This window comes from Herpailurus yagouaroundi, unplaced genomic scaffold (genome assembly GCF_014898765.1).
Source record: "Herpailurus yagouaroundi ecotype Mexico unplaced genomic scaffold, PumYag 190, whole genome shotgun sequence".
In the NCBI taxonomy this organism is placed as follows: Eukaryota; Metazoa; Chordata; class Mammalia; order Carnivora; family Felidae; genus Herpailurus; species Herpailurus yagouaroundi.
The window spans coordinates 34329690-34342765 of record NW_024412421.1 but is presented as its reverse complement, the minus strand read 5'-3'; the positions used below and the strand labels follow the sequence as shown (position 1 = coordinate 34342765).

Sequence of the window (13076 nt, the reverse complement as noted above, 5' to 3'; positions counted from 1 at the left end):
CAAGCTCCAGGCTCCGAGCCGTCAGCACAGAGCCTGATGCGGGGCTCGAACTCACGAACTGTGGGATCATGACCTGAGCTGAGGTCAGACGCTCAATTGACTGAGCCACCCAGGTGCCCCAGGACCATGATGCTTTATGTAAAAATATCCAAATCCATGCCATTATCCCTAAAAAGAACCCAGCGCCTCCTGCCAGTTTCTCCCTTTCAAATGTCACTGGATCTTGAAGTGAGAAGGTGTTATGCATTGAATTGTGTCCCCTAAAAAGATATGTTGAAGTCCTAACCCCCAGAACCTGCGAACATGACCTTATTTGGAAACAGGGTCTTTGCAGATGTAATTAAATTAAGATAAAGTCATAATGGAATATGACCAATTTGATGGTATCCTTAGAAGAAACAGAAACAGACACACACACACACACACACACACACACACACACACACAGCGAGAAGAACGCTCCAAGGCTAGACACACCAACGATTGCTGGGACCCACAAGAGGCTGAGAGGGAGGCACAAACAGATCCTCCCTCTGAACCCCCAAAAAGGAAGCAACCTTGTCAGCGCCTTGATTTTGGACTCCTAGTCTCTAAAACTGTGAGAGAATAAATATATGTTGTCTTAAGCCACCAAGCTTGTGGTGCTTTGTTACAGCAGCCCCAGGGCACTAGCATAAGTTATCTGGTTTCCCTAGCTATCTAATGCTTGAATTATCTTGCCCAATGGCTGGCTAGTCGGCCCGTGTCTGTCTCTAGCACAAGAAAACCAACTTGGTATCTACCAAGGCAGCAATCCCTCCCATCTTTGAAAAGATCTGTCACAAAAATCATTCATTCAACAAATTATCAATTGAACACCTACTATATGCCAGGCACGATTTGGGGCACTGTTGATACAGTGGTAAATGGGCAGCACGTAATAAAAGCATTCTCAAAGAAGGACATCTGTGATACTGTTATGAAAAAAAGAAAACACCATAAAGTAACAAAGTGGGTGGGCTGGGGACCAGGCAGAAACTATTTTAATTGTTAGGGAAGTTCTAAGGATGTGACAGTAGAGCAGCTGACTTGAATGACAGGGAGCCAGCCATGGGGAAATCTTGCAGAAGGAACAGTGAGTGCAAAGGCCCTGAGGCAGTTAGAGTTTTCCTCGTCCGCCACCCGGAAGAGAAATGCGGTGGTTGTGAAACCCGAGGAGCTGACCCAGGAGTTTTGTTGATTTGACGCCGTATTTTATACGTGGCATCGTCTGGGTTATGGCGACTTTTATTTTATTTTATTTTACTTTATTGTTTTTTAAACAGGGCACAGCTGTTCTCATTAGGAAAGAACAAGCTCTAATCCCGCCTTCTAGATCTGGGCAGCGAGATCCGGAAAAGGACTTCAGGGTGGGTAGAGTGAGGCAGAGTGAGCTGGATGTGTGCAAGGCACAGGAAGAAGGTGGGACATTTGTGAGTGGTAAGTGATGAAGCTGGAGACTCAAGCGAGGTCAACTAGCACTCACATAGCCCCCCCAAGCAGACCACGGTGAGAAGTTTGAATTCGCTCCCCAGAGTACTGGCAGGCCACTGGGGAGGGCTATGGTTCAACTCTGGCACGAGAAAGGCCTTAAAACTAAAGTCTCTCTAACTTTAGACAGAGAGCTTGTGTCCTTGGGTTCTTGGGCCCCTATAAAACAAGTTTAATAAATGACAGCCCTAAACCTTCTGGGATCATGGCTCCCCAGGTTCTCAGGCTTACCCAGCCATAATTCATTCACCACTGTAGCAATTTCCAAGGACTAGTCTTGATTTTTTTTTTCTATGCCCTTTGTTAAATGTGATGTCCAGAAAAGAACACGATGTCCTCAGCATGGAGTAGACTGGACCTCTATCACCTTTCCTCTTCAGATCTGTACATCTACTGTTGTGCCCTTTTAACTGTCATTCTGTTTTGTGCCACTGCCTGCTGAAACCGATCTCAGATAACCCCCCGCCCCCTCCCCAAAGTCCTTTTCCGGATCTCGCTGCCCAGATCTAGAAAGCGGGATTAGAGCTTGTTCTTTCCTAATGAGAACAGCTGTGCCCTGTTTAAAAAAACAATAAAAAAAAAAAAAAAGTCGCCATAACCCAGACGATGCCACGTATAAAATACCGCGTCAAATCAACAAAACTCCTGGGTCAGCTCCTCGGGTTTCACAACCACCGCATTTCTCTTCCGGGTGGCGGACGAGGAAAACGCTAAGGGCAAGTTTCCCTAGAATTGCCTTGCTCTCTGGCCCCACCCGGCTGAAGACACCTAGACTATTTGGAAACACCAAGCCATGGAGCAAGAGGTCCCTTGCGATCATACTTCCTACTAGATTTCTCTAAGACGGATAAACAAATCTGAGTAGATGCGGACCCTCAGGCTTGGGTGGGGATGTGGTGAAGGACACGGGAGCTAAGCTGACTCCGTGACTGAGACGGGCGGTGGGAGAGACGGACGCGCGGCCAGCCCGCGTGCCAAACCCGTCCCCCCACCACACCCCACTCCACAGGCCAACGGCAGGCTACTGCATCTGGCGTCCGATGGCTGGGTCTAACATTTCACTCTGCCCCCTTGTACCTAAGAGACTTTGGGCAGTCGCCTGGTCTCAGTTTCCTCATCTGTGACATGGGCACGAAACACCACCTATCATGCCAAGTTTATTGCGAAAATCAAGCGAGATTCTGTGCCAGAGCCCTTTGTAAAGTACTCTGTCACATCAAAGTGAGGGGTTATCATCAGCAACAGGGTTTTACTCCTCCCTTGGCATGTTTTTCCCCGCTGCTGGTTGAATTTTCATGACTTTGTTGTTGTTGTTGTTTTTAGATCTTCCCAGGTTGCTTTTGATGTTTCTTTCAACCCGATTATTTTCTTTTTTGAGGAAGGAAGGGGGGGGGGGGGAAGCATGTAGAATGAGTCATTCCATCCTAAACCTTTCATAGGATTTGTCCTAAAAGGTGTCCTCTCTTGGAGTCCCCATAAATCAATTTGCCTCTGAAGAACCAAAGTTAATTGTCATAGAGGGAATCACTCTTCTTCACTTTCTCGAATTCTGTAGCAAATTATTTAAGGTTTGTAACTTATTCACGTCACTGAGTGGTAGCTTTTGTCACTGCCCTTACGTATTACATTCTCAAATAATTCAGACTATCTGCACGTTGGCTGACGCAGGCCATACAAAAGACAAACACTGCAAAAACAAAACAACAACAAAAAAACCCACGGAATGTATCCCCGAACCGCGCAAGAGGCTAGAGACGATATGCTAATCACTAAGAGTGCTACATGTGAGTCCTAGCCCATCTTCAGTTCTTTTGTGGAAAAAGAAAATCTCACGAGGCAACTTTTTCACTGTCAATTGATCTCAGAAGCCTTTCGCCCCCTGTGCACAGGCGTAAGCAGTCCTACTTCTGAACAAAACGGAACTAAAAACAGGTGACAGTGGAAGGGAGCGACTCTGAACAAAGCGAGCACATAAACTTCCACACAGAAACGTGTCAAAGACCTGGAGAAGCGCTCATGCACAACCAATCGCAATCTTCCTTGTGTTTTTTTCTTTGCTTAATTCCGCGGTTCTGTATCTTGGCTCCCCTGGCTCAGGTTCCGGGAGCGGGTGCCTCTCACCAAACGAATCAGAAACATTAGCGTTAGGTGACAGTGGCCTGGGGGGGGGGGGGGGGGGCCGGGGCCCGCAGCCGGGGGGCGGGCCCCCCCCCCCCCCCCCCCCCCCGGCCCCCCGCGGGCGGGGGGGGGGGGGGGGGGGGGGGGCCCCCCAGCCTGGTCCCTGACAGCGGTCTGCGTGCCTCCAGCCCTGACTCACCTGTGCCAGCTCAGAGGCGAGCTCCTGCTCAGTCTGCAGCTCGGCCACCCGTGCCCCACGCTGACCCAGGGAGTTCCAGGAGCTGGCTGGCGCCCACCGCCAAGTCCTCCTCCCGAGTGCAATCCGGGGGCAACCTCGCGGAGCACAAACCCCCGGACGCGCGGGAAAACGCACCCGGCTCCAGGAAGACCACCGGCCGTCCCTTCCGGTCCCGGGGCTTCTGGTTCAGTCCACCCCGAACCAGCCCAGCTGTTGGAGCTCCTAGCGCTGCGCCTGCCTGGGCTGCCGTGCCCTCTGCAAACCTCTGTGCCTACTGACCCGCACCGGGGGACGGCGGAGCGCCGCGAAGGCACGCGCACAGTTGTCGCCCCCCCCCCCCCCGGGGGGGCCCCCGCCCCTGGTGCCCCCCCCCCCCCCACACACACACCGTGCCTCCCCCGCCGGCCACCCGGGAGCAGAGACGCAGCCAACTTAAGACTGAACACACAGCTCGACTTGGCAAATGCCTTTCCCCTCCTGGTTCCGGGCACCCCCCTCCCAGGAGTCTGGGGGCTCTTCTTCCCCCAGGACCCAGGGGCCGACTCCACCCCAAAGCCACCTGGCGACAACCATCTGCCACCGGGGGGGGTGGGGGCCCCCTGTCCCTCCCCCCCCCGGGGCTGCCCCGCCCCCCCCCCCGCGGGCTCCCGGCTCCCCTCCCACCCTCTCCCCCCGGCACGCGCGGACCCCGCAGAAGCTCCCGACCCCCGACCCCGCGTCATCCGGCCGCCCCCTCCTCCTCCCAAGCCCCTCACCCGCCGGCCCTCGGAGAGCCCCGCGCCGCCCGGACAGCTGACGCGTCTCCCCCTCGCAGGCGCTGGCGGGAGCCTCTCTCACCGCGGCGGGCGCCGGCCGACCGGTCGGACCGGGGAGCGAGCGGGCGCCTCCGGGCTCCGCGCTGCGGCCACTGCGCGGGCCTGCGAGCCGGGTCCTTCCGAGGCGACAGCCGCGGGAGCTGTCAGTCAGCCGGCCGTGCCCGCCCCCTCCCGGCGCCGTCTGCGCAGGCGCGAGAGCGGCCCCGCCCCCGCCCCGCGCGCGCGACCCGAGAGCGGGTCACGTGACGGGGAGGGGCGGATGCTGGCTGCTGGCGCCCGACGCCCGGGGCGGTCGGGGTCCCGACTCCGGCCCCGGATCTCTCGGTGCCGCGACTGTGACTGGACGGGAGGCCTGGGCCCGACGTCCCCGGAAGCACGCTCGGAGTCCAACTGTGGGTCCCGTTTCCTGGATCTGCTCAAAACTAGGGTTCCCCCCTGGGGACCGGCCGTTCCGCGAGCGCAGGAGAGGGGGATTTGGTGATTTGGGTGGGGGGACCGGGAAGCCCTGGCAGGGAGCGGTGGGGGGAGGGGCGGAATAAGGCCTGGCTCTGGTTGCTTCCGGGCCTGGATCGTCTCCACCTTTAAGACGAGGATGTCATTTGCTATTTCCTGCCCGCCCATGCCAGAGTTAGGGTGAAGTCTTGACGTTAATGAACACACTTTTCAAACAAGTCAGGCAACGGTGCATGGTACATACAAGGGCAATCTGAGGCCTGATTTATTTTTTCAAAGGGGTCATCTTAAACGCTGATGGATCCCACTTCACTTGCACCAAAAGTTCTAGGCGAGTCTGCAGTTTTTCGGCGAATACAGTAAACAACTTTAGGCCCTTTGGTTTCTGCTGCTTCTACACCTCTAAAATTAAAAAAAAAAAAAAAGAAAAAGGTAAAAATAGGAGTGTCTCCTATGGGAGCTTTTTCAGTTCTGGAGGAGCAAGTACAGAAACAAACTGACACCCACTCCCGATAATACTGGGGTTATGTCAAACTTGGTTCCAGCACCAGCAAAACAGAGAATATGTTTCCAGAGAGAGGACTCACGTTCTCCAAACACATTTCCACGGCTACATCGCAGAGCTCTAATGCCCCTTCTGGTGGCTGCTTGTATGAAATAAAGCCCTGTCTGGGGGCACCTGAGTGCTCAGTGGGTTAAGCAGCCCACTCTCGATTTCGGGACAGGTCTGGATCTCATGGTTCGGAAGGCAGGGTCAGATTCCATTTGGGGAACGTGTGACTTCTCCTCAAGAGATTCACATGAACCCTGTCTCTCCATGCCTCATAAAAGGTATTCTGATCTCACCAGAAGGGTGGACAGAGGCAGATGCGTGGCCATTAAACAAAGATGGAGAGAAAGTAAGTTCCGCCAACCCCAGGCCAGTGAACTAGATACGGGCATGGGAAATATTCAGGACAGATTACTAACAAAAAACCATTTGACCCCTCAGAAGAGGAAGCACCGATGACCAAGCTGTGCTGGGTTAACCATATTCCTGTTGTGAAACGCACGAACTGCTGAATCAGGAAATCGGATAGAAATCGTGTATTTGGACCCGGAAGCTGTATGTATCAGGATTCTTTCAGTTGTAAGTGGCAGAACTCCATTCAAACTGGTTTTTCAAAAAAAAAAAAAGGGACTACATCGGCTCACATAACTCACCTAAATTCTGGGGTTGGCCCAGCAAGATCCAGGGGCACCGATGATGTCATCAGAACTTGGTGTCACTCCCGCTATTTGACCACCTCCCTCGGAGCTGGCTTCGTTCTCGGATTAGGGGCTTTTACATAAAGTGGTCTCCAATAGCAACAGGCCTATGTTCTTTCAACTTAGCAACCTCAGGGGGGAAAGGACTCTGTCCTTCAGTATTTCCAGCAAGAGACCTAGCATTTGGTCTAAATGGGCCAACGTTCCTTGTGTGCTCAGCCCTTTGAACCAACCTCTGAGGCCAGGTTGTTGGGATGACGGGACTGGCCATACTTGGACACGAGTGAAGATAAGCTCCACTCTGCTTCTTGGGTGAAGAGGGTGGGGAGGGCGGGTCCCCACAGGCAAATGAGGAAGCAGACGGATTCTGGGCAGGTGGCGGAATGCAACCAGATATCCAGGACAAAGCATTTGCTGACATTATCTCGTGATATTGTGCAAAGGTGGGAGAAATAGTAAGTTTATTGGATGGCTGAATCAATATTCACAAACCACTTTGAGTAGAGGATGGTTCTGGAAACCAATTACACAGATAAACGAGGTGATATGACTTGGCATCCCTTCTGTTTTCCGTTGCCTGTCGTGTCTATTTCCACCTCCCCTTTGTAACATATTGCCACAAACGCTGTGGCTTTAAAAGGACATGGACTTAGTATCTTACAGCTCTGGAGGTCAGACCCTAAAATCGAGGTATCAGCAGGGCATCTTTCCTTCTGGAGGCCCCAGGGCAGGAGGGCCTCCTCACCTTTTCCAGCTTCTGGGGGCCTCGTGCATCCCTTGGCTGGGGGCGCCTTCCTCCATCTTCGAAGTCAGTCTTCTTCTCTGTCCTGATGTGCGTATGGAGCGTATGTCTCATGGGACGCCTCTCAGTTTAGGTGTCTCCGACTGCCCCTTTGTCGTCAGGGAACACCGTACGGGCAGCAGGCAGCGGCACTGATGTGTGTGGTTGCATCAGGAGGTGCCTACGCCAGTCTGTCTCATCACTGCTGCTGCCGTTTGACCCATGGTTGAGACGGTGACATGTTTCCCTACCGTAAAGGTTCTTGTTTCCCCTTTGTAAATAATTAGTCATCTGTGGGAAAGATACTTTTAGGCTATTTAGATACCCTGTTTTCCTAATGAACTTTCCACCCAGTTGTTTGGCACCCATTAACGGTGATGCTACGCCGACCGCAAAGCGTGGAGGGTTCTGATTCCATGGCTCCAGTGACATTTACGAGCTGACATTTTCCTGCCTCCATGCTTGCCCTTCTCCAGTCTGTTCTGCACAGGGCAGCAGGAGTGACCTGTAAAAGCCACAGATGTGGGGTGCCTGGGGGGCTCAGTCGGTTGAGCGTCCGACTTCGGCTCAGGTCGTGATCTCGCGGTTTGTGAGTTCCAGCCCCGCGTCCGGCTCTGTGCTGACAGCTGGGAGCCTGGAGCCTGCTTCGGATTGTGTCCCCTTCAACTCTCTGCCCCCTCCCCCACTCACGCTCTGTCTCTGTATCAAAAATAAATAAGCGCTAAAAAATAAAAATTAAAAAAAGAAAACCCCACAAATGGGACCATCTCCTCCAGTGGCTTCCTACTGCCCTTCAGATGTGGCCAGAGTCCTTCTGGTTGTTAGCACGACCTGGCCCTTCCAAGCTCTCCAGCCTGGTCTCCCCCAGTGCCCCTGCCCCCCACCCCGTCCTCCCCACACTGGCCCCTTGCAGAGCTTCAGAGGATCGATGCTGCCCTCTACTGAGGCCTCCCACCTACCCTTTTACCTGGAACCCTCTTCCTCCACCCCCAACACCCCCTTGCTTATCAAATACCCGTGTGTCCTTCGCATATCACAGCTGAAAGGAAGCCACGTGCCCCCCCCCCGGGGGGGGGGGGGCAGGCCAGCTTCCCAGGTGCACCCTTTTACCACATCATGTCCTTTGCCTTTATAGGAACACGCCTGTTTGTAACCGTGCACTTGTGTATTTGCTCAGTCTATGTGCTCTGTAACAGGCAGGGACTTTGCTTTTGCTCACTCGCGTGTCTGCAACACCTGACAAGGTGCCACGCACGGAGTAGGTCCTTAAATGCTTGTTGAATGAGCCAACAGGACAAAGAGAGGAGGAGCAGGATGGGCGGGGCCTTGCTTCCGGGCGGGTTGGTGATTGGGCCCTGGCAGCAGGAGCAGGCAGGTGGCAGGGCTCCATATAGCCCGTCCTAGTGTGCGGCCTGCCCCCCCCCCCCTTAGGGCAGCGTGGTACAGCCTAAGGAACAGGATCTTCACAGGCAGACAGAAGGAGGTCTGCAAGCTAGCTGTGCTGTCCCTGCTAGGCCATCACTTAACTCTGAGCCTCAGTTTCCCCGGCTGTGCAAAGGGATCACACCAACTTCGGAGGGCTGTGAGGCTGAGGTGAGTCTATGGGGAGGCCAGCAGGAAAGAGGACAGACCTGCGTCTGACTCCTGGCCCTTCCCCTCCTAGCTGTGTGACCTTGAGCCGCCGCTTAACCTCTCTGAGCCCGTTGGTTCCTCTAGGAAAGGGGCCAGGCACAGTGTGCTCACTCATTCGTTCAATGTAGATTTCTTGGTTGATGGGCGCTAGGGAAGCACTCGCGGACAAGAGCAACAGAGCTCCCCGCCTCTCGTGAGGCTTGCTCTGCAGCCGGGGGTGGACCGCACCGGAAGTGAATGACGTATGGCATTGGCGGACACGTGACAAGGAGCGAAGCCAGGAGGGGGAAGTTTGAGATGGGGTTCCAGGGAGGAAGGCGCCAAAGGATGAAGCCCTAAAGGGCATGAGAGAGCCATCGAGGCGACAGAGACCCGAGCCCAGAGTGTGGCACCCAGTAGGTCCTCCATACCCATCCACTGGCCATTCGCCTTCCCCACCGAGCGGGGGCCCCAGCAGGCTCCACCCACAGCCGAGGGCGAGGTGGCCCGAGCAGAGGAGCTCAGGACATACCACTCAGGGCTCTTGAGACTCTGGGGGCCTCATCCAATACCCACGCGTTGTGGACGGTCAGCTTTCTAGCTTCCCTAATTCTGGCTGTTGCATTCGATACCACAGAACCCGCGGGAAAACCTAAGGCAAAACCCAAACCCCCTTCCAGAACGAACCTCTGGTTTTCCACTGTACAACCTTCGGAAGTGCCCGCCTCTTTCTCTCTCTGCCGCTGTCTACCTGCGGAAGAGCTGGAGGAACACACAGCTGGCACTGGGACCAAGACACCGAGTTTTATTACTAGCCCGGCACCCCCCTCGCGGGTAACCCTTGCCCCGCCACGTGTGCCCATACCAAAGACCAGTTTTGCCGGGAGTCCGAACCTTTTATTGATGGAACCACGCAGCACGTACCGTCTCAGGTCTTGCTTCTTTAACCCAACACGGGTTTGCGCGACTCGTCTCTATTTTGTACGGTAGTTCATTGTATGAGTACGCACCACTTATCCATTCTGTCGGTCACGGACATTTAGGTTGTGAACCGTCCAGCAGGTGTCTTCCGGTGAACACAGGTCCGTGCACGTGCGGCTTTGGCAGATACTACTAAGTGCCCTACGAGGGAGTTTAACGATTACCTCCCCCCCCCCCCCCCGGAGCGGATAGAGGCTCTGAGTTATTCCAGGTGCTCGCCAGGGCTCGGTGTTTTTTCATTCTGGCCATGTTGGTGGGTGTGTAAACATTTCCCTGTGGTTTCAGTCTGCGTTTCCCGGACGTCTAGTGAAAACAAGCACTTTTTCACGTTTTGGACAGTCTCTTCTGTGAGGTGCCTCCCCACCTGCTGGAGCGTGTTGACTCGTTCAATTATATTTTTGTGTCTCTAAAAATAAACACACGGCCAGAAAGTTAACAAGTCACACAGGTGCCTGGGTGCTTCAGTAGGTTAAGTGTCCGACTCTTGATTTCGGCTCAGGTCACGATCCCACCCTGCGTGAGTTCGAGCCCCGAGTAGGGCTCTACGCTGGCAGCGCGGAGCCTGCTTGGGATCCTCTCTCTCCCTCTCTCTGCCCCTCCCCTGCTCGCTCTCTCTCTCTCTCTCTCCAAATAAATAAATAAACTTAAAAAAAAAATCAATACGTTACATGCCCATTTCTTGTGTATCTGTCCAGGGATAGCCTACGTACATATAAACGTATGTATCTCCCCACTCTGCTTTCTTACACAAGAACACGCAGTTTTACACAATAGACCTGATATAGCTTGAAGACCAGATATCTGAATTCGTGAAAACACGCCTCATTTCCTTTTTACAATTGTAAAGCACGCTGTTCCCTTTTGTGTGCGCAACGTTTTTTTTTTTTTTTTTTGCAACGTATCTTACCTAATATATTCACAGGCTTACAGGGCACTGCCAGTCTTTTGCTTCTACAGCGTGCTACCGTGTGAACTCCAGGGCAAACAGCTTTGTGCACGGGGGTAAGGCTACCTGTAGGAGAAACTCCTGAGGGGAACTGCTGGGTCAAATTTTTGTGGCTCATATTGCTATCTTGCTCTGCAAAGAGATGAACAATTGACAATTGCATCAGTCGGGGCTGTTTGCCAACAGAGCATTCCCGAACCTTTATCTTTGCAAACCTACTAAGTGAAAAGTGGCATCGCCTTGTACTTCAGATTTGCATTCATTCTTCGGACTGCAAATGAGGCCGAGCATCTTTCCACATGTTTGAATAGAGCCTTTACTTTAAAAGGGCTGCTTCCTGGGATAGGTGGTGAGCTGGAGCCTAGCTCCTGAAGGGTAAACAGAACTGACCCGGGAGGTGGGAAGTTTCCTCTCACTACAAGGGGAATGGGAAATATTAGGTTTTCTGCTCCCAGGGCCTCAGTGAAATCAGGGAGAGGCAAACACTCTGTGTTGAACCACAGTCTTAAAACAGGAAGAAACCTTAGAAATCAAATCTAATCTCCTATTTTAGAGATAAACAAACAAAAAAAACCCCTGAGGCTTGGAGAGGGGAAATGACCCGCAGAAGACCTTTTGAAAAAACATGCCAATTCTGTCGAGATTAAAAAACAAAACAAAACAAAAACCCTTGATAACAGTTGATTGTTTTTGCCAACTGCTGCTAAATACCGTTAAATATTTTAATGGATTATTTTATCGCACCATTTCCTTTAGGAAAGCGGTGCACCGTCAAAGTTATGATACACAAGATACGCCAGGATTAAAAGCATAGGCAATATAAACAAGTTGGGGACTATCAGAAGAATTATGGGGTGGGAATCCCTCTACCCTCCACTTTTTTGCGACAGACTCTGAAATGGGCCAAAAAGATTATTATTATTATTCAGTCTTCAATGAACACTAGACATTGTCTGGCACACCCTTCTGGGTTATCTGGTTCCTTGGGGTCTTCTCCTTTCTTTAAGTTATTTATGACTTTACAGGCTGCAGAGGCGATGCAAATGATTCTTGTCCACAGATATGAGGCATAAAGTCAACTGCCTGGTGAAAGTTCAAGCCAGTTCCGCATCTGTTAGGCAAATTTTCTTTTTTTAAAAGCCCTATTCTTTTAACTCGGCTCATAACAAAGATATCCCAGGCACAGGCCCGCTTGCTGTCACGGTGTTATTCAAAGACAATCATCCTTTCTTTCAGCCCATGCAAAAAGAATTGGTCACTGATTGAAGGCCTCACTCACTTTCCTCCCTTGTGGAAACAAATCCCAAAACGAAGACAGCAGGAGATGGGAGGCTCAGAGAGGGTGAACTAAATTCACAGCCCCATTTTGAATACAGAGGTACAAGATACAGTAACAAAAGTTTCAACTTTTAAATGCATCCCCCACCCTTACTTCCAAAAGTTTAGCCGGAGTGACTTTCTGCTAAACTTTTGGAAGCAAGGGTGGTAAATGGCGAGAAGGTGGCTTGCACACAGGGAGATTCTGATAGATCCCTTGGCTGTCATTTCGGCTGTCATTAATCTTACAACGATTTAGCAAGCACTTACCAGTTTAAGAACAAACAGTGAGCACCTACTTCCCAGCCCTGCGGAAGTCGCCCCCAATACTATAGGAAAGTCAAAGAAATAAAGCATGTGTCTACCTTCAAAGCACTTAGGACCTATCGTCCGGAGGGAATCGCTGGGATGCTCAGAGCGGGGTCCGGAGGCGCAGCGGACCCCAGCAGCCCCCAGTCCAGGGCGCTTCCCCTTCTTCCCACGCGCTTTCCGGCCCAATCGTTTCCACCCCCGCGCCTCCATTTCCCCATTTTCTGAGTTCTCGCTCTGCACACTGTACAAGCCACACCTAAAGCTGGCTCTGGGCCGCCTCCGCGGCCTCCGGGACGAGAGCGCTCCACCAAGTTTGACAGCCTGACGGCGCGGCTTGGACCGTTCGGCGGCCCGTAGCCCCCTCCCCCCCATCCTTTCCCTTCCGCACGTCCCTTTGGATGGAGCTTTTGATTTTGGCGAGAGGAACTTTCGGCTGCGAGCTGCCTGCGGCAGAAAACTGTTAGCCCTTACGCCTCTCGGCTCCACGACGACCGCGGCTTCCAAGCCCCCACCAATCGCCTCCCGCGCCCTCGCCGCGGCCCGAGCGGCGCGGCCGGAAGTGCGCAAGCGCGGCGCCGCTGACCCCGCGGGGTTCACTTCCGGGGGTCGCGCCGCCCGGCTCCCCAGGCAGGGCTCTGCGCTCTCGTGTCCGCTCGGCGGCTGCCTCCCTCAGACCGGGCCGGCGGGACGTGCCCGAGCCGAGCCGCGGGGCCCGCTCCGGCCCGGCCATGAGCGCGGCCGCATGAT

General features: G+C 53.3%; 1 protein-coding gene and 1 long non-coding RNA gene across 4 annotated transcripts in view; both read right to left on the bottom strand.

Annotated features, from left to right (window-relative positions):
* KIAA0513 (KIAA0513 ortholog) overlaps window positions 1-4823 on the bottom strand; it is a 59893-nt gene extending 55070 nt beyond the window's left edge. For 2 of the 3 annotated variants that reach the window (XM_040443251.1, XM_040443256.1), the window contains exon 1: window positions 4703-4823. The gene's annotated coding sequence lies outside the window, so the exon portion shown is untranslated. Of the gene's footprint in view, window positions 1-4620 lie in introns of all 3 variants that reach the window. The other variant, XM_040443252.1, reaches the window with a different exon arrangement.
* Window positions 4824-9556: 4733 nt separating this feature from the next.
* LOC121009882 (uncharacterized) lies at window positions 9557-12873 on the bottom strand. Its single transcript, XR_005780889.1, has 2 exons — window positions 12383-12873; window positions 9557-10160 (listed from the first exon to the last, which is right to left on the bottom strand). It is a non-coding gene; the product is annotated as an uncharacterized LOC121009882 (long non-coding RNA).
* Window positions 12874-13076: the final 203 nt, after the last annotated feature.